A 20,864-nucleotide genomic window follows, 5' to 3' on the forward strand; every position below is an offset into this window, starting at 1 on the left:
ATATATCCCTGGTGCCTTTTGAGCTGGTGTCCTAGTGCTGGAGTTCAGAGCAAGTGAGTTCCCTCAGCAAGTAACTCTGTGCATGGGCCCTTTAAGATAAATGTTTAGGATTCCAGCAGTCTTCCATCTCACTCAGCCACACTTCCTGGTGGTTTTCACAGCCGGAAGTTGTGGGGACTTCTCTTCCTGGCCCTGGAACACTAAACTGGGGATCCTGGTGTGGGACTGGGACCCTTTGCTCCTCAGGGGGGACCTCTGCAGCTGAGATATCCCTCCTGATTTTTTAACTGTCACACACAAGTGTGGGACTCGCCTGTGTTTCTGACCTTCCTTCCAGTCTTCTGTATATCCTTAGTAATAGGACTTCTGTTCAGCTAGATTTCAGGCAATTCTGAATGATGGTTGTTCTGTAATTTAGTTGTAATTTGGATGTGGTCATGAGAAGATGCAAGCACAGTGTTTACCTACCCCACCATCTTGACCAGCAAGCTCTTTTCCTTCCTTCCTTCCTTCCTTCCTTCCTTCCTTCCTTCCTTCCTTCCTTCCTCTTTCTTTCTTTCTTTCTTCCTTCCTTCCTTCCTTCCTTCCTTCCTTCCTTCCTTCCTCTTTCTTTCTTTCTTTCTTTCTTTCTTTCTTTCTTTCTTTCTTTCTTTCTTTCTTTCTTTCTTTCTTTCTTTCTTTCTTTCTTTCTTTCTTTCTTTCTTTCATAATCCTATGTCCCAATCTTCCTTTGTAAAATGGAAGAATGCTAACCCAATGCTTTCCACTTTTTGCTTCTTCTTTTTCTTTACTCTCATTAAAAAATTTAGCTTTAAACAACCTGAACAACCAATTCCCTAGAGAAATTCCTGAACACATGCACTGTGAAACCTGTACCTGATAGTATTGTTGGTCATAGCAAAAGACTGGAAATGCCAATGTTCCATGATAGGAGAATGGATACAACATTGAGATATAGTGTTCACACAATGGAGTATTATACAGTAGTGAAAATGAATGAAAATACAACTACCTACAATAACATGGAGAAACCTTAGAGACATGGCAGTGAGTAAGGAAAAACAGGTTTGCAGAGGACAACATGCCATATAATTTTTTTTTTTTTTTGGTAAAGCTCAAAAACTAAAAGATCCCAAGCAAAAACTAAATCATATATTGCTTGGAGGTAGTATAGAGGAGATTTCTAGAGCTCACCCCTAACCTGTTCTCTTCTCCTCTTGGGCAACATGGAAGGAGTCCCCTTGCAGTGGAGGCCATGTAATTAGTTCTACCAATGGGTTGTGAATGAAAGGGGTGTGTACCCCTCCTAGGCTCAAGCATTTAATTGCTGCTTAGGTGATTTTGGGGAGGTCTATTTAGATGGTGACACTGTAAATTCAAAGTATTGCTGGACTGTGGAGTTGCCACATGGAGATACTTGTCCTGGTGAGTCAGCTGAGTCTGCAGTAGATTCTGCTTGAGCAAGAAATAAACCTTTGATGATGAGTTAAGCAGTTAAGATCTTAGAGTACCTGGCTCCTGCCGCGTGATCTAGCCTGCCCTGGCCAGTGTGGAGGCACATACAAGCGAAGTGAAAGGTGAGGAAGGTAGTGATCAGTGCACCATTCAGCATATGGCTACTCTTAGAGAAGGCAAATGGATTGGGAACAGAAAAGAGCACGTAGGGAGATGCAAAGGTGATGTTCTGGTTCTTAAGTTGGGTGAAGCGTTCATATGTCTTTATAATTAGGCCCCGTAATTTCCACATGTTAATGTAAGTGCCAAATATTACATGTTAGAAAAGTACAAAACACTTTAAATAGTTTAAAAACTAAGCAGCATTAGAGGCAGAATCTATGTGGCCAGAATCTATGTGGCAGGTGATTACTGTGACATTTTCTCACTCTGCTGGATGTTTGAAAATTTTCATGATAGAATGTAGGATAAAAACCTTGAATGTGCAACAGTTACATTAACAGCCTTTACAAGAAGCTTACCTATAATTCAACCACCCCAACACAATAATTTTGATTTTTTTGAGCCCTTATCTCTACGAAACAGTGTTTTCATGGATGTGGTTATAGTACATGTAGTATTTTATGGCCTGCTTTTTTCATGTCATAATTTACTATCAACATTTCCCCCGAACCCGTGATTTTTGGTGAGTACATTCATGTTTGGGGAATTCCTTCTGTCCCATGCAAATATGGCTATCCCCTTCAAAGTTCGGTCACACTCCAAAAGCCAAAGACAGTTTTTAACTCATTGGTAAGAATAACCAGAGCTCTAACCCACCGTTCCTTCTAAAGTTTCCTTAGGAAATGCTGTGTCTGTCTGCCAATGACTATTCTCTTGAGATAAAGAGAAGCTGTTTAAGTTTAAGATATACGGGGCAAGTAACAGCATTTTCCCAAATCATTGTTGTGTGCCTATTAAGTGTGAGCTAGGGAAATCTGTTACCTCTCCTTCTGGTCTTTAATCCTTTACCCTCTCTGCTACTTTTATGTTAACCAGCATCTCAAAAACATGGCCCTGAATGGAAGCCTCAGCAGGTATAAACTTACAACCTACTTAAAAAAACCCACATGTGTTTGGAAGCATACATCATTTATTTTTTTTTCCTGGTTATAAAAATTATTCCTGTTCATAGTAGATAATTTAGGAAATACATAGAAATAAAATCCACCACCCAGAATTAGACTGCTGTTAAGATTTTCAGTCTTTTAAAGAAATGTTCACATTTTAACAGTCTCTGTGCCCGAAGGCAAAGTGTTAAAAACAAAACGATTCTACTTGTTCAATTTCTACCATATGCTTGCACTTCCATAGCCCAGATGAAATTAACACCAGTGCCGTGTGGTCCATCACTTTTTATCCACGCGGTAGCTGTGGATCATCATTAAGATATGATTTAATACGTCGTCAAGTATATAAAGGGCTCCTCCACTCAGAATAGCAAACAGCTGTTCGCCATCTCCAGTGTGCCTAGAGCCAGAGGAAGGAGACAAAGCCCTTGGGGCACTGAGCAACTTCTGGTCCTACATGGGGAGGGTAGGTAGTTCCTGGAGGGTCCTGGCCAAAATCCATTGCCTGTGTCACCTGAACTGTCCATTTACCTGAGGCTTGGACATTGTGACTTGAAACTATGGAATAATTTCTCTCTCTCTCTCTCTGGCTTTTCAGGACAGCATGGTTGGTAGTTTACAGTGGGAGGGCCAGGGATTTTCTAGTTTTTGTAGCTTTTTAAAAGTAGCCTATGTTTTCATCTGAAGCGCTTTAGTGTGGTCTTAAGTGGGATGGACTTTGTGATCTCTGGGAGGCTCTGTCCACACAGATCTGACTTTGCCATTTCTGCCCTCAGTTTCCTCTCCCAGAATTCAATCCTCCTCTGCTCAGCTTTTGCTAGCCTCCATCTTGCCCAGTCGTCGTCTCCAGCTCTTTGGCCGGGAGCAGTGTGTGTCTGTTTAGTCCACCAACATTGGGGAATGCCTGCCATATGCTCTTCTTGGCTCCAGGGACTTGGGATGGTAGCTGACAGCATAAAAATCACAGAGCAGGGAAACTCTGAGGCCGTCATAGCAACCCTTTCAATATTACAGATGAAAAAGCCAAGGCTGGAGAGCACACAGCACTAGCCCAAAGTCATGGTAAAAGAGAAACATAAGAAAACTTGCTGCCCTAAAGGATTTTGCTATCTGAATTCATGTTACACATGTCTCAATAGGTCCTACTACATACTCACTTGGAGCTAAAAGATTTCAGAAGACTATGAGGAAATATAAGTAGGACCTTCGTCTACATACCATGTTTCTCCGAAAATAAGACCTAACTGGAAAATAAGCCCTAGCATGATTTCTCAGGATGACATCCCCTGAACATAAGCTGTAATGCATCTTTTGGAGCAAAAGTTAATATAAGACCCGGTCTTATTTTCGGGGAAACACGGTAGAGGCCCCAAGCCATAAAAAACTGAAGCTAAAGTAACTGTGGTGAGAAGACATTCCGTGTAAGGGGATATACATGTGCTATCTACCCCATCCATACCCTTTGGCTCTCACTTTAATAGGCACCAAGAGCATTCCACCACTTTCTTCTACAAGTACCTACAACTCAGGGCCTGGAGGCTTTTTCCTTAGCCTTTGTGAGCAGCAGGTTGGAAATTCCCCGTGTTCCCCTGCTCAGGAGCATTCCTTAGGCAACGACAGATGGGAACTTTACAATAAATACTCCAGCTCCCTCACCCCGAAGGTAGGTGACTAAGGTATGTTCTCTAGTCTCCCTGAATTCCCCTGTGGGATTGAGCCCCCAGTTGTTACCCAATTGCCCCCTGTGGTAACATGCATATCTACACTCCCTTCATTGGCTTCTTTCTCTTCCCTTTCTCACTTCCCTGCTCCCTGCTCATGTTTACTGGGATCCTCTTCCCAATAAACTCTGCATGCTTGACTCCTTCCAGGTCAGGCTGTTAGGGAACCCAGACTAACTCAGGCGATATTATCACCCACTTGCCTCACTGAGTGTTTGCCTAAGACTGTGCCTCCACCAAAGAAATGGTTGGTATCACACAGGACTCAAAGTAAAAACCTACAGAGGATGGTTTCAGAGTCTAATCTGAGCCAGAAACAGAAACGAAAACAAACAAACAAAAAACCCCCAAACTGGGCAAATGCTCACACTCTTCTGTGTATACATGACCTCATCCAGCTGTCCTTGTAAAGGAGCAGGAGTGATGATGGGTAAGGAAGCATTTACTGAGTACCCATTGTATGCCAGGCTATGTTAGGCAGCCATCTGCATGAGCCTCATGAGGCAGATGCTCATTGCTAAGCCCATTGCTAACCCCATTTTACAGATGGAAAAAATGAGGCTGAGCAACTTGCCAAACATTGCCAGTAAATGGTAGAACTCAGATGTGAATCCAGTGCTGTCTGCCTCTAAATCTAGTGCTCTTCCGCGCTCTCTTGCTGCAGGCAAGAACTTACAAATAGGCCCATCACCCATGATCTGGACTGGGGTGCCCTGCTGCTGGCAGGGGCATTTTTAACCATATCATCGGCCCATAAACACAGCAATGACCCTGCACACCCCCTTCCACATGTACGTGCCCCAGGCTGCCCTTTGGGGGCTCATTTCCCTCTTTGTTTCACTTAAACCTCATGGATCATGTGCACAAATATTCCATAGCAGGAAATGAGGAGAGGTGGAGGTGAGGGGTCCCAAGCTCTCCTCAGGAGGGACTCTGGTCATTAGTCAGCCTTTGGTTGCCTCCAAACATGCCTGTGGTGTGACTGTGGGTGTGTAGTGGGTTAGTCTTGGCTGTGCTGGTGAGGGGATGGGGTCAGAGGCTGCACCTTGGCTGACCCAGCTCTCCACATGTCTCTTCCTGCAGTCACACCTGCCTTGTTTTGTGGCAGTGTCACCTGAATCTCATTTCCCCTCAAGTTTCTGGAGGACGGGGGCTGAGTCTACTTCACCAAGAATCAGGGACGTTCCATTAGCAACAATAGACATCTTCTGAAGGAATGATGTGGCTATGTTTCTAGAACCCAGCTTCAGGAACATGTGCTTTTTTTAGGAATAAGCTTTAGGGTGCTATTAATTTTGGGGGGCTATTTTTATGAAAACGTTCCAGCTAACAGAAAAATGTAATGAATACCTTTGAATATAATGGATAATGTACTGAATGCCCCTCTACTCGTTGCCTAGATTTAACAAATAACATTTGCTATATTTGATGTAGCTCCGTAGCTCCCAGAACCCAGGCTTTTTATCTGCTCTAATTGCAATGATACCGTCTTGTATGGGCACATCTTGTCCAGCACTTCACAGAGGTTGCATGCGCAGGAGCTAAGCCACAGTACCTCCAAAGTTGGCTATTCACCCAATCCTGCACAATTTACTGAGGGTGCACTATTTGTCAGGCCTGTGGAGGGCACCCAAGGACTTATCTTTTTAGATGAGGAAGTCATGGTTCCCATCCTTGAGACATTTACTTCTAGCCCAGAGTGGGAACAGATGTGCTAAGGCTCCATTCTACAGATGTGCTCCATTCTATAGACTGACAAACTGAGAACCTGAGAAGTCTGCAGTCTCATCTCTAGTGAACATTACTAGCTCAAAGTTGGGAAGCTATGGCCAGGACTGAGGCGCTGAGTTCCAGCTTTGTTGTGCCTTAGCTGTGGAAACCCTTAGCAAGTCTCTGTCCAACTCCAGACCACAGTTTTCTCATCTGTAAATTAAGGGGTCAGGTTGGAATAGTTCAAAGGCCCCCTTCAGCTCCAAGTTTCTGGAACTTTCCATGGTAAAATATTTAACCAGCCTCCTTCCTCCCTCTTATTTGCCTGTAACCTCTTCTCCAAGCCAGGGCCTGTAGGAATTTCCAGCTCTGCCCAGATTCTCTGATGGGTTCTATCTCACTCCACTCCCTCGTAACCAATGCCAGGGGTAATTCTTGCAGTCAGGAATTCCTCTTGTGGAGCTAATTCATGCCCCTATTGCTGCAGTTTCCATTAATTTCCTTTGACCTGTCCTTGGGGGGAAACTCATGATTACTGATAATTCTAGTTAATCCTTTAACTAGGAAAAGGAAACTAACCATCTAATAGGCAGAATGAGGGAACAACTTGGCACGCCATCTCCCAAATATAAACCTGAAATATTCCAGAGTGTTCTCTGGGAGGCCACAGCCATTAATGCCCAAGAGCTAGCTACTGCAAGACCTTGTCTCCTAGTGGTGGGCACACTTCTGAGCTGAGCCAGGAGCGGGCACACACATCAGCAGTCCCCGCTCTGTTTCCCTCTGCATGTTTGTGGCATAATCATTTTACTCGCTAAGGCAAAATAACTCCAACCCTATAAAGGGCTTTCTGACATCTCTCTGAGCAGCTGGCCTTCCCCCATTTCAGAAGATGTCATGGTTTATTAATTCTTTGCAGAAGCAATAAGAACTGGGTATTGGCTTAATTTGGGGCCAATTTACTGTTATGGTAGAAAAATTGGCTCTGTCTCCTTTTATTCAACACAAGGGCCTATAGTTCTTAACCCCTCCTGTGCAGGGCTCTCCCACAGCCACTGTTAACTGTGTGACCTTGAGCCAATTATAACTGAGGCTCTCTGAGCCTCAGTTTTCTTCGTATAAAATTGGGATGGCCATAATACGCATTTCATTGGATGCTTCTAAGTAAATATTACGTTATTGATTTCTTTTAGGATCCCTCTCTACAAAGACGCACTATTTTGAAAAATCTGTAAACTTCACATAAAGTCACAGATTTTCAGCTTCTCATGAATAAGTGGAAGCCATGACAATCCTACATCTACATTCCCATGCGAACAACTGTCTGGAGCTGAGTAGAGGTATCTCCCTGTAAAAAGGAAACCCTGGATCTGCCCAGGTCTCCAGGCCCTCCTGTGGCCTCTTACATGGGGCTGGGCCTTTCTTCTTGTCCTGTCTGGCCCTGAAGGCTCGAGCCTGTGGTCTGGGTTCCTCTGTTTCCTCAGGCTGGGCTGGGCTTAGAACCCCAGAACTAAGTTCTCTCCAACCCTAAAAGCTGCTGAGAAGTGTAGTGTGAGTGCACTGCCCGCCTGAGAGCCTATGGAGCAGTGGTTCTCAACCCAGAATGACTTGCCACCCAGGGCACATTTGGCAATGCCTGGAGACAAGTTTTGGTTGTCACTGGGGTGAGGGGGTGCTACTGGCATCTAGTGGGTGGAGGCCAGGGTTGCTGCTAAACATCCTACAGTGCATAGGACGGTCACTCAACAAAGAATTGTCAGAACAAAATTTCAGTAGTGCTGAGGTTGAAAGCCTCTTTTAAGAGTCTGATTCTAAGATGGATTTGAGGGTCACCGGGAGCCCTGAAATATCATCTGTAATCATCTTGTCATGGTCTGAGCCCTGAGGCTCCCATGAAATACGGACATTATCGGGAGGAGGATTTATGAACAGAGAATGTCACACCTGGAAGGGACCTTAAAGATCATCTAAGCAAATCCCTCAGTTGTACTGATGAGTAAACTTAGGCCCAGAAGAGACAGTGTCTTGCTGAGATTACAATTAGCTCAACTCACAGGTCTGCTACCTTATTCCCAAGGGACTGAAACGTAGGCAGTCAGATGTAATCCATGCAAGGTGTAGGCATCATTCCACAGCAATTTAGGGTACAATGTCATTTCCATTGGCCCTCTGCTTCTCTATCTGTAACAGGAAGTGGAGGAGGCACAGGTCTAGGGAATTTCTAGGTCAGTGGTTCTCAATCTTCAGCAGGCATCAACATCCCCTGGAGGGTTTGTGAAAACAGATTGCTGGGTGCCACCCCCTGAGTTCCCAGTCTAGTAGGTCTTGGGGTTTGGGCCCGAGACCCTGATTTCTAGCAAATTCCCAGGTGATGCTGCTGCTGCTGCTGATTTGGGACCACACGTTGAGAGGGGATAGGCAGGGGAACTGTGAGAGACACCCATCACTGTGGTGGGTATGAAACAGACTGGACAGCTGCAAAGGAGGTGGGGGATGTCAGAACACCCTAACCCTGTAATACTCCTCATATTTTGGCCCAGGGTGGATCTGTGCCCCCAGACTTGTGTCGTGAAACCTAAACTCTTGTTCCTGGGAAGGCCACTCTGCTGCATGGGTAGGGTCACCATATATTTATCTTCCAAACTGGGTCACACTTATGCATGAAGGGAGGCAGTGCCAATAGTTACATAAGGACAAGAGGCATATCCTGGGCCTCTCTAGGACAGATTGAGCCATGGGAGGTCAGCGGCGTAGCTGGGCCTCTGTGAAAATGGCTGGCCCCCGTGGAAACTGAAATCTCCCTCAAAAGCCTTTTGATGTGACCAAGTTGTTTCCATTGGGATCAGAGAAAAGGAGGGGCAATGCTGGTGACTCCAAAGGTTTTCAGGAAGGCTTCCAAAATATGCAGAGTAGAAGCCAGCAGACTCTTGCCCAGGCCACCATGCAACCCAGTTGGTCAGCACCTTGGAGGCCAGCTGGGGCCACGGCTTCATGCCCTGGGGAAGCTGTGCCACCAGTCTCACTGGCAGGGCTCTGCGCTGCATGTCCCAGCAGTCAGGGCTGGAAGGGCCTTGGGGATCCCTGCATGGAGTATGTGGGGGCCTCCCCAATGTGTAAAAGAAGAATCAGAGGCCCTGAGAGGGGCAGGGATGTGCTCCACGTCACTAGGTCCCTAGTTGGTCAGTAGAAGGACCGGAACCAGGTTCTCCAGGCCAGAGATCTTACCATTTACATTGATATATAGATTAATTGAATTTGGGTCGGTATGTAAATTCAAAGGGACACTGTTAAATGTTCGGGGCCTGTATCAGCTCAGGGTGGGCATCTCTTATTCCTCATCCAGAGGCAGAAAACTGGGCATGATGTGGAGTTGAAATGCTGTAGCCCATAATTCAGCAAGGACCTGTGTGTTGTAGTTGGGTGCCCACCTTTTTCTGCCTTTGATTCACAGTTACTTCTAATTAGGAGCCCTTCGGGTATTTTCTGTACTGTTTTTCACCACCTTTGTTCTGCGTGATGGGATGGAGCGAGCCAGGAGGTCCGGGGAAGAACACAGGCCCACACCTCACCTCACCTCACCTGGTTCTGGACCCAGACCAGGACCACAGCAGGAAAGCCAACCATGCTACCCGGGTCACCAGTATGGACAAGCCAGGGTTGGGGGCGAGACATTCGAGTAAGACCTAGGCCCAGCCAACACGCGATAGGAGATGAGGGGCTCTGGGATCAGACCTGGGCAAGAGGGGGGTCAGATCACAGGACCACACAGCTGGAGGGAACCTTGGGAATCCTAGAGGCCGATTCCTTCTTGTGCAGATGGGGAACCGAGGCCCAGAGAGGGTAAGGGATTTACGGAGAGTCACACAGACTGGACTGCAATCCTCCTTTCCTGTCTACTGGCTTGCCGCTCTTTCCACCACATTGTATTGGCCAGGCAGGAATTTGGGGTGAGTCTTTAGGTCTCCCCCATATTCTAGAGGTAGAAGTTGTAAAGAACCTACACGGCTTTGTTTTAAACTGTGTAATGTTGGTCAGGGAGAGCGATTTATTCACCCTTGTGTCACCACGAGATGGTGCAGTACCTGTCTTCCTGTAGCTCCAGACCTCACTTGGGGGTTGTGATCCCCTTCTCTGTACCCGTGGCATTATCGTCTTTGAAGGAAGGAGCCCATGAACAAACCAGGTTCCAGCATTTAATCTTGTTTCCTCAACAAGTATAGCTCAGGGTAGGGCTGCAGTGTGCCAGTTGTGTGGCTCAAATGCATGTTCCCATATTCTAGAAGAACGGAAGACTATGTCATGGGAGACCACTCTTCGCCCTCCCCACAAAACGGAATCTAGGGCTTAAAAGAACTAAGCAGGTCAGCTGGGAATGGAGGGTGCACCCAAATCATCCCAGACACTGGCAATCACTGCCAGGGAGTCGTCATATAAGAAGGGCTTTGGAGCCACAGACGTCAGAGCGACTTCCATACATTGGACACATACTGTCTTACAGTGAGTGCCATTAATGAGCAGTCCTGAAATGAGAACACAAAACATCACCCACCCAACCCTTGTAAGCTGTAAGTCTACATGTTAAGTTGACACTGGCTGGCCCAGCACGTGACAAGAGCCTGACAGAAGTGGGTCGGAGGACGGGATTTCCGTCTCTGGTGGAGTGACCTGGGGCAGGCCACTACCTTTTCTGAGCTGTGCTCTCTTTCAGCAACACAGGTCAATGACCTGGCCTTGCCCTTCCGTTCTCTGGGACGTGGTTGGACTCAAGGTCATGAGAGCTGAAGGTGCTATGGAGGGAAAACACCACCCAAGAGTATGTTCTTTCCATGTGAGCAAAACCTGGATTGTTCTAGGATCGACTGCTTTTTCTTTCCTTCCTTCGTCGCCTGTATCTCACGTGATTTCTCCCCTCACTGCCAGCATCACGGGCTCCTCAGGAGGCCCCTCGCGGCTCCCCAACTGCTAATGTTCACTTCTGTGGAAAATGATAGGTGACAAGTTGCTCCTTGAGACACCCACCATCAGATAAGCCAGGAGGAAAGCGAGTTCTTGTGGAAGAGAAACAGACTGTACTTTGGAAATGAAATATTCCTTAGAGGACAGCAGGAAACTTAAGATTCCAGCCACGGGTTTCCGAGAAAAGCTCACCAGAGAGACTGCGCCATTCCCGGGATGAGGGCTGGAAGGACGGACGCTTTGCTCCTGACATCTGCAACTGTCATCTGGATCTGGAGTCTGGGCTCCATGTCCACCCCTACCCAACCCAGGCAGTGGGGTCAAGGCCTCCTCCTCTTCTCTCCCTGTGGGTACCCAGCCCCTTCCATTCACTCAATAATCAGAGTGCCTTGTGCTTTCCAACTTTGTGCCTTGATGTTTACTGCAAGCAGAGATGGGAGAGGCAGCCTGTTACTGCTGGCCACAGTGTGGGGAAACTGAGGCACAAAGGGGAGCAGCTGTGCGATGTCACTCTGGGCAGAGTTCCGAACGTGCTCTTTTTTGCCCATTTTTTTTGTGTGTGTGTGCATGTACGGTGTGCGTACACACACACACACACACACACTGAATTTTACAGCTCTCTAAAATTTATGAGGAAAGTCGAGTACCCAAGATCTCTTAATTAAGCAGCCTTCCCTTAGGAGAAAGGAAATGGGCTTCCATATTCTTAGCACCGACATCGAATTGCATGATTTACTACCCAAGGCCTGCATTTCTCCCCAAATCAACTCCTCTATAGTACAAACATCTATCACTTTGAAGGCTGTTCAAACGCCACCTTCCCCTCCCCCTCCCCCTTTCCTGGTGCCCTCCAGGCCTCAGCATTTCCTCTGATCTGCTCCCTTACCCCAGAGGTTCAGGGTCAAGCCAGAGCCATGAACACACACCCTACTGTAGCCGGGCCCGGGGGAGACGGGAAGCCCCAAGCTCAGGGCTGGCATCAAGGGGCTGCCCTCACTTGTGTGGGAACAGGGGGGCTGGGGCCTGGTCCTTCCCCACAGGTCACTATGGCTGCTGAGGGCTGCCATGAAGATATATGGGTTTAATCAGGCCCCTGACAGGTAAAGACCCTAACAACGAGGACAGTTTGTTCTCCCAAACCGTTGAGTATCTAAGCCCAATGTTTACTTTGGAATTGAATGAATAACATTGTTCTGGGAAAGGAAATTAAAAAAAGCAGGCTTGTAATTTACAGTAGAGAGGAGAACAGATCTGGAGGTCTTGTCACCCCCCACCCCCAGGCCCAGGCCCTCCTCCCGCAAACCCTCTCTCTGTCTTTTTTGCTGTTTTAAACTTCTAAACACACCACAACCAACCAGCTCATCTTCTCAGCCCTGCCAGGAAAGGTCTCGACGTTGCCAGGCTTCCTAGAGCTGCCAAAAGAAATCATGCTTCAAGCAAAGGTTTCTTTTATCCCCCCTTTTAAAAATCAAAACCAAATGCCACTGAAATTCAAAATGCTGTGAGACCCATTCAAAACGTGGAGTGAAGGGCAATGATGGGGGTTGGACCGGAGGTTTACCTGTCCCCATCCCCACCAGGGCAGGAGAGAGAGTGACTTCGTATTAGAAATAAGGTTGGGGGGAGGGGGAAGCCTGCCACCCCCTCCAGCCACAAGCCAAACCATGGAAAACATACCCTACTCCTGGGGTTGAGGAATTCCTTCACTGAGGAAGGTCAATTTATTTTTTAAAAATTTGGGGTGGGAGCAAAGGATGGTTCCTTTGGACCCTGCACCTAGAAAACTCGCAGAGACTTTCTATGAAGAGAGACCAGCACAGGCCCCTCTTCCCTCTGCTAAGGTGTGGGGTGGTGGTTGGCAGCAGTGGATATCCTGGTCAGCCAGGGGGTGCTGGAGACCAGCCTGTTTCCTTCAAACAGAAATCTTATTTCCAAATGAAGCACTCCTCTTCAGACCAGATCGCAGCCCCAAGAATTCCAACAGTGCTTCACCCACCCCCCTTTCTGGAGTCACCCTCAAATGTAATAGAGGAGGAAAGGGCTGGAGCACACGGCTGCTGAGCTGGGAGGAGGGGGGTCCTTCAGCAGTAGCCCCCAGCCCTTGGGTCTGGCCATAGGGTCTCAAACTCCCGGCCTGGCCTCGGGCAGGGACACCTATCTCTCCTGTCCTCCAGAAACCAGGCCTCACGGTCTGCCTGCCCACCAACCTACCTCGGATTAGCTAATTGATGAGGGGAGATCACTTTGAACATTTCAAGGCCTGGTCAGGGGCCAAGTCTCATTACTTAGCTTCAAAGTCAGAAACTCCATAAAAAGTTCATTGGTGGAGCTGATTGTTCCAGATTGTCCCAACGGAACTGAACCCACCACGGCACCCCGGGCCTCATGTTTTAATGTGGGGCAAGAACACGTGTGTGGTACTGGGCCATGGGGTGGGGGGAGGAGCAGGAGCCCCAGACCCAGTTTACATTTTCTAATTACAAAAGAACTACAACCACATTACGCAAAATTTGGAAAATGGAGAAGGGGAAAAGGAAATATTCCAGAAGCCCATAACTTAATACAACAACATTTCTTTCTAGGCATTCTTATGTATAATTTTTATACACTACTAATCAACATATGCATACAAAAATGGCCTGTTTTTTGCCTTTTTTTTTCCTCTAAGCATTAAATCGTAAGCATTTCCCCACCTCTTCAAAACTATTTTAAGTGGCTGTGTGATATTTTGTTCAGAATCGTTGTTATACATTTAGGTTGTTTATAGTTTTACATTTTTATAAATAACATGAACATATTTATATTTCCCCATGATTGGTTCTTGAATTTTCTTTTTTAAAGAAGTAACATTTTTCTGATTATACAAATCACTCATTTATTTTTTAAAAAGTGTGGAAAATCCAGGAAAGTATAAAGAAGTTAATAAAAATCACCGATAATTGTTTTGCCCAGAGAGAATCACTGTTAAAGTTCGGGTGTATTTTTTTCATGTATATGTGTGTATATATTAGAAACAGGATCATGCTGCACAGAAGTTTTGTAGGTCCCTAGGGCCGGGAGAATAAAATTGGCGCAGGAAATATTATTTCCAGGAGAGCTTCAATGTGTGATATGTGTGGATTTAAAATTGGACGACATTTTCATTCAGGACGTGCAAGCTGGCACAGACCTGTGTCCAGCAGCCCCGAGTGTGGCCCAGTGGCGTGGTTGTGCCCAGGGCTGTGGCCTTGCTCGGGGGTGGGGTCAGCAGCAAGGCCACAGCGGGTGTGAGCAAACGCACTTTCCTCATTTCTTCTGACAAGCGCCGCGGAGCCCCTGATTTATGGCCACACTTCATGGGACACTAGTAAACGTCCCATAGTATATTTTGTAAGAGTAATGAAGTCTCAGTAACCCCAGCCCTCTCGACAACCTCTGCTAATAAATTTCTTTCTGGGAGAGGGGTGAGCCTGCCAGGCGCTTGGCAAGAGTCCTTGAGCTGTGGATTAGCAGAGAGACACTAGGGCTCCCCAGGGCTGCTGCTCTCTCCCTCCAATCTTTCTGGAAGGAAGTGGAGGGCTTGGCTCTGCCCCCCACCCCAGGTACCCCTAGAATGCATGTCCATTTTGCTCAGTGCCGAGCTCTCAAAAGGCAGGAGAAAGATGAAAAGTGAGTCAAGGAGCTGGAAAAGGAGGGGGAGAAACCCCAAACCATAATTGCCCCTTTCCTTCTGCAGCTCAAATTACTAGCCAGGGGCTGAGGGGCAGGGGAGGGCTGTTTCTTTTTTGACTACTGTTTCCCTTGAGTTTGAAGATGAACTACGGGATGAAAGAAGACATTGGGGTATTTGAGATGAGTTGATTTGGGGGGTGGGGTTGTGTGGGGCCACCACAGACCAGGAATCGGGGAGGGGGACAGGTTTTCCTCAGGCTCCAGAAGTGGGGTGGGGATGGGGGAGTGAGAGGGGCATGACATTCCTCTCCCACCCCCATGCCAACATGGACACTTCAAAAGGCTGGGGACAGGGAGTCTATTTGCCACTTCACAGAATAACTGCACTGCCGTGAACCTTCCTTCCCCTTTCATATATTTGGTTCAGACCTAGATGTTTCTTCCACTCGTTATTTGAATTCAACACACCTTCCAGCCAGTATCGGCCAGGTCTCACACCAGGTGCTGAAGATACAAAGATAAGTAAAGACACAACCCTTGTTGACATAACCAAAGTACAAACTAACACTTAGTGAGTGCTTACCAGGTACCAGCACTGTTTTAAGCACTTGATGTGTATTAATTCGTTTACTCCTCATAAGACCCAAAGAACTAGGCATTTTATTATCTTCATTTCCGTGTTACTTAGGCACTAGGAAGTTAAGTGGCTTGCACAAGATCTCTCTGGTCCTGAGTCCAGGCCCTCACGGACCCCTGGAGTCTTATGAACTCTGAGCAGGAAGAGTTCATCTCCAAAAAGCAGGTGATTCTACAAATGAGGCAACTAAGGCCCAGAGAGGAGAAGTAACTTGCCTGAGGCCACACAGCAAAGTAGCAAGCCTGGAATTAGAGCCCAATTGGCCCTTGGCCAGTGCTCTTCCCACTACAGCGCAGCTGCCCTTTAGCCATCTGGAGCCTCCTCGTGCATAGCCTAAGAAGACAGTGACATAAGAACACTTTTCTGGCTTCTGGAGACTTCCTGTCTGTGATAAACTACACCAGGGACCCACCCAACAGATTTAGAAGGAATCATGAAGAGGGTTAAAGAAAGCAAAGGAACCCTAAACCAGGAAGCTGAGGAATACCCTGGTATCAGTGAGTGGGAATGAGTTTCTCCAAGTTAAAGACATATATTTTAGCGACTAGTAATTGCCCACGTCTATCATATGGAGTTTACAAATATTCCCACCCAGACGTGAAGCCTGTGGAACAGGATGCCCCAGATGAACATCTGGAACAAGCAGATGCGCTGGTGTACAGGTGAGACCTGGCCTGAGAGCCGCTGGCCAGGTGTCAGAGCCCAGATGGAGGAGGCTTGACCACGAGGTGATTCGGGTACTCTAGCAGGAATTCCCAGACCCTAAAAGCAATCACGAGTGCCTAAGACAGACCTCATGGAAGAGCAAACCTCAGAAAAAAAATCTGGGTTTTGAAAGTAAAATGCCCAGCCTAATTCGATGGTGGTTGCTTTCCAAGTTGGCAGGTGTGAGGGCACTGGGCTACCGGGACACGAGAGCTCTGTTTCTTGCCACAATTGCCCTATGCTCTCACATAGAGAACACCCCGCATGCTGCAGGCTGGTCCCCCAGCAGGACAGGGGAAGAGCCCTCAGCTGGTAGTCAGGGACTTCCATGTCACAGCTTTGTGATTTGGATGCAAAATAAGGGCAAGAAGACACTCTTGCAGCCTAGAAGTAGAGGGTGGGTGTTGGGAGACCCTGAAGTCCCAGTTTCTCACAGCAAGCCAGAGTAGCACTGTGGTTATGGCCATTGACAAACGAAGAGAAAGTGACCTCAAGGGGTTAGGAGACTCACAGAGCCTGAAGGGTGGGGTGAAATGACTCACAGATAGGAACGTGCCATGCAAGTACAGAATGCAGAAGCCACTGGTTATCACCCAGCTCCAATAAATGGCCTAGCAAGCCCCTGGCAGGTCAGTGTGCGCAATCCGTGCTAGTTCCTTCCCTCGCCCCTCTTTCTCTCCAGGGCAGGGGACAACCGAAGGGGCTGTGTGAGGTGGTGATGGAACACTGGATTCTGAAGATTTGGGGGACCTGCGTTCAAGTCTTGACTCCTGCATTAACTGGGTGACAGGGACCAACTCCTGTTTCTCTCTGGGCCTCATTTCTTCATCTGCGGAATGAGAGGCCTTCCTAAGTCCTCCTCCAAACACACAGTTAGAAATCATTTAACCCGTATGGGTCAGTTTCCTTGTCTGTTGAGCACCGTGTCTCACAGTGGCCTTCAACATCGGCTAAATTAAGTTAGGCTCCTGCCCGGCGCACAGAGATATTACAAGGATCCCATGAAATGAGGAGGATGGAAGTACTTCCCTAATATATCTGGAGGACTCGTGGTTACCTTTCGCAAGAAGAGTGGTCAGGAAAAGTAACCCCAGCTCCGCCCTCCTGCATTCTGTGCGAGGACACGTGGGTGTGGGGAGCCTGCCCCCAGCAGCAGCAGACACGTTTGTGGGATTTCTCAGTCTTTCACACTTGGACTCTCTCCTGATGAGCGTTAAAAACATCTTGGGCCCTCTCTTGATGTTTCTTTGGAATTTCAAAATAAGTGAAACAGGGACTTAAAAAAAAAAAAAAAAAAAAAAGGTAATTTTAGATCATGCTTTCCCCAAATGTCTCACGTCCCCTGGAGATTCTGATAAATACGAGGCAGGCACTGAAAAATGCCATTTTTCATTCAAGGCAGGCATGGAAATTGAGTTTGTCGGGCATTGTGTGGGCTTTAGATGAGCAAGAAGGCTCCCATGTCTGTGACTCCTCTTACTTTTGGGGCTGGGTGGGGGGAGTAAGTGTGGCCACGACCTGCCCCGGCCAGCAGTCCCTTGGCCATGATGGAGAGGCTTTGTGACAAAATAGTGTGCCATGAAGCATATATTTCTTGACCTTGTTCTTCATATGACTATAATTATTTAGGACTCTGCTTTTCCACTAGACCACACTGCTTTTTAACTTTGGCTTTGACCTTTCAGCAGGAGTGACTATAGGCAAACATATCTCTTTGCTTAGCATTTACTCTTGTCATTGCTTGGACTCCATCTTTTCTTCTCTGTTCACCTATTTGAGCCAGCACTTCCCGGGTATCCATGACACAAGAGGATGTCAGAAACAGCCCGCCCCTAAGGAACTTATGTTTGCCTAGAGGAAACCAGATGGAGACCAATCATAGGTAAATGATTAGGTGCCATTCTATGGTTGAGTGCCTTAAAACGTAGGCTTTCTGTCCAAGGTAACTATTTTTTCAACTTTCTCTTCCATTCTCGAAGGCCAGAACAAATCTGGCTTAGTTACGATTATAGGCAACTCACGAACATCAGTTGACTTGAAACCATCGTTAGGTGAGATGGTGTTTAAAGCCCCTTCCAGGGGGCCCCTTGCAGGGGGACTGTGAAACGCCTGTCAGCACAGGGGTGGGGCCCATAGCCCTGGAGGTCTGAAGGTCCTTGCCCTTGAAGCCCTCTGCTCCCATCCTGTCTGGCTCTTTGCAATGGCGTCTCCCTGCTTACTACCTGGCCCCTTTGCTTTTCCTACTCCTTGTCTTTTTTTCCTTCTGTCTTTAGGGAAAAAGTGAAAATAGAAGAGTTGGCATTGCCAGGACATTGTGGGTGGCCTGCTAGGGGGATAATGAAGTAGAGCGCTGGGGGGAGGGGCGCGCTGTTGACTCGCCCAGCCGTTTCACATCACCACAGCCCTGCCCACTGCCAAGAGACGATCACCGTACTTGCTGTGCTCTTGCTGCCAGCTGGCTTGGTCCAGTGCCCCTCAGGAGGCCTCCCAGGAGCTCAGAGAGATGCTGGCTGTGTGAGTGGAAGGAGGATGGGTGACTCCGATGAGGCCTATGGGGACCCTTCATTGGACAGACAATGGAGAGCCCTATGGGGCTGTGGTTCTCATTAGGTCCAGGCAACCGGCCCAGAAAGTGCTCCTTTCTTCAGTGCCCTTCCCCCAGGCCCTGTAGACTGAGAAGCCCCACAGGCCATGCCCTGGCACTTACTGGGCACAAGAGTAAATAGCTGCTGCTTCGCATGGCGCCTGACCACATGGCTGGTAGGTGGCCAGTGCAGGTCAGCTTAATGAATGACTGCTTCAAACCCACAACGCATTAAGCTAAAATAGTTATTAAATGAGTAGCAATTGACAAAGCACTTCTTATATGTCACTTAATTTCTTATTAAAGTTTATATTTATTTTTTCCTGTTTGGCGCTCATTGTTTCAAAGACCCAAGCATGATGAGGTGAGATGCCCTTGAACTGGGCCCAAGGAAGCCTGGGACAAGTGACTCTGCCTCCTGTGCCTCTGTCACCCGGCTGTGTAGTCAGTAATGGAAACAGGACCTGCAGCCTGGCTGGGGATCCAGCCCACGGGAGGAGGGGGAGGGACTGGGGCAGTTAAAGCGGCTGAGACAGGCGTGAGGGGCTGTTGCTGAGATGTTCCCCACAGGCAATGACCTCTAAGAAGAATGTCCCCCATTGCCTTTGGTTACCATTTAGTCTGGCATCGTCCAGGAAAGCCCACGCCCCACCTCACACCGCGAATCCTGTCTCAGGTGGTGTGATTCGAAAGGAATGAGGCCATTTTCCCTCAGCCATCCAAGGTGGCAAGTTCCATTTTTTTTTTTTTTTTTAGGCTCTCCACTTAAATGCCTTCTCATCAGGAAGCCTTTTCTGAAAACACTAAAGGAGTGTGTGGAGCAAACAGAGCATCTGCAAGAAGAGAATTCCAGACACAGGGGCTAGCAAGTGACTATTTGTGGGGGGCTGAGTGAGCAGGGAGAGAGGGGAGACAACTTAGAGAGTGATCCAGAGGCCAGGTCGCGTAGGGCCTCAGGGACCACGGGACCAAGGGAGGACTTTGGATTTTATTGTAAGCGCAGTTGGAAGTCACTGGTGAGTTTTGAGTAGGGGAGTGACATGGGTTGGCTGTTGTGTGGAGAACAGTCCTGCGGGAGGGAGGGAGAGGTGAAGATAGAATTTACTGGTGCGTTGAGTGTGGGGGTGTGAGAAAAGGAGCAATCAATGACAACTTTGAGGCTTTTGGTCTAGCCAGCTGAATGGGAACCCCAGTCTTGTCAACAGTACCTCACAAGATCTCTCATTCATTTCTTTCTGTTCCTTCTGCCCTTGCCTAATTCAAATTGGGGTTCCTGCAGAGGCCCCTCGCTGCCAGTCAACTCAATTGTTAAAGATTAGGTTTGATTATTTCACTTTCATGCTTGAAAACTCTGAGGGCCACCTGTACGAGTTATCTATTGCTGGGTAACAAATTGCCTAGCATCTTAAAACAACAAATATTTATTGTCTCATAGTTTCTGTAGATCAGACATCTGGGTCCAGCTAAGCTGGGTCCATCTTAGGGTCACAGAAGGCTGCAGTCAAGGTGGCAGCCAGGCTGTGGTCTTATCTGAAGGTTCGACAGGAAGAGGACCCCCTTCTAAACTCGCTCATGTGGTTGTTGGCAGGATTCAGCCCCTCACAGGCTGTTGGACTGAGGGCCTCAGGTCCTTGCTTGCTATTGGCCAGAGACATCAGTTCCTTGTTATACGGATCTCTCCAATAGGGCAACTCACAACATGGCAGTGGCTTCCCTTGGAGTGAGCCAGTGAGAGACTAAGAATGAGCATCCCAGAAGAAAGTTATAGTCTTTTCTGCAACCTAATCTTGGAAGTGACATCTCATCACTTTTGCTATATTCTATTTGTTAGACATAAGTTACTAGGTCCAGTCCTCACGCAGAGAGAGGGGATTATAGAAAGACACAATTACCAGGAGGCAGAGATCACAGAGCATGGTTGGCCCCCTTCCTGCATCTTCTGCACTCACTCCTCACTCTGACCACATCACCTGCCTTGCTGGTGCTAACAGAGCTATCTGCTTCCTCTGTTTTCTGTCTCATTGCTTTTCTCTGGCCACTGTGTATTTTCTGACTTGAACTCTTGGAGATTTCTTCTGCTCATTACTTCAGGCCTAGAAATGAAGTTTTGGCCATTAACCCTCCCTCCCACTTGCTTAGATCAGCATTCTTAGTCTACATATTTCTTACCCTCCAAGTTCACATTTGTGCTCTATGACAGTCAGGACTGTGTCTCACTCATTTGTCGGTTCCCATTGCCAAATGTGGTGTATGGCACATGGTAGGCTCTTATTTACTCTTTGTTCAGTATGAATGAATGAGTTTCAGTTAAAGCAAAAGAACAAAATTCAACCTCC

Source organism: Rhinolophus sinicus, linkage group LG05, assembly GCF_036562045.2.
Source record: "Rhinolophus sinicus isolate RSC01 linkage group LG05, ASM3656204v1, whole genome shotgun sequence".
NCBI lineage: Eukaryota > Metazoa > Chordata > Mammalia > Chiroptera > Rhinolophidae > Rhinolophus > Rhinolophus sinicus.